The 815-nt window shown below is 43.4% G+C and overlaps 1 protein-coding gene across 4 annotated transcripts in view; it reads right to left on the bottom strand.

Moving 5' to 3' along the window:
- Positions 1-815, bottom strand: part of LOC106875332 (STAM-binding protein) — a 29,414-nt gene that overhangs the window by 13,742 nt on the left and 14,857 nt on the right. The gene's annotated exons all lie outside the window — the stretch shown is intronic.

Raw genomic sequence — 815 nt, 5'->3', positions numbered from 1 at the left:
TGGCACATAAAAGACACCATTTCGAGCGTGGCCGTTGCCAGTATCGCCTGACTGGCCTTCGTGCAGGTGACACGTAAAAGCACCTACTACACTCTCTGAGTGGTTGGCGTTAGGAAGGGCATCCAGCTGTAGAAACTCTGCCAAATTTAGATTGGAGCCTGGTGTTGCCATCTGGTTTCACCAGTCCTCAGTCAAGTCGTCCAACCCATGCTAGCATGGAAAGCGGACGTTAAATGATGATGATGATGATATCTATATATTTATATATATATATATATATATATAGATGGATGGATATAGACAGACAGTCACATAAAGATAGACAGATATATACATACATATATACATTAGTTGTTTGGATAATCAGTTTGCGATCATAATGCAATGGGTTCAATTCCTGGACTGGGCAACATGTATCCTTGAGCAAGGCACTTAATTTCATGTTACTCCAGTCTACTCAATGAAAATAAGCACCAGCTGAGTGCTGGTACAGCTCTCTCTCTATCTCTATCTCTCACCCTAGATATCATACACTGGAAATGCCACTGGGTCAAGGGGTGGGAGAATCAAGAGGGTGTCTTTGTCTGTTTGTGACTACATAAAACAATTAACCAAAGCATGGTACAGGTTACCAAGCCAGACTTGTTTGCAGGTAATGACTGGTTATATATATATATATATATACACACATTGTTGCCAGTGCCCCTGGACTGGCTCTTGTGCGGGTGGCACATAAAATACACCATTTTGAGCGTGGCCGTTGCCAGTACCGCCTGACTGGCCTTCGTGCAGGTGGCACGTAAAAGCACCCACTA

The sequence above is a fragment of the Octopus bimaculoides genome, chromosome 2, assembly GCF_001194135.2.
Source record: "Octopus bimaculoides isolate UCB-OBI-ISO-001 chromosome 2, ASM119413v2, whole genome shotgun sequence".
In the NCBI taxonomy this organism is placed as follows: domain Eukaryota; kingdom Metazoa; phylum Mollusca; class Cephalopoda; order Octopoda; family Octopodidae; genus Octopus; species Octopus bimaculoides.
This window is presented reverse-complemented; position numbering and strand designations above follow the sequence as displayed.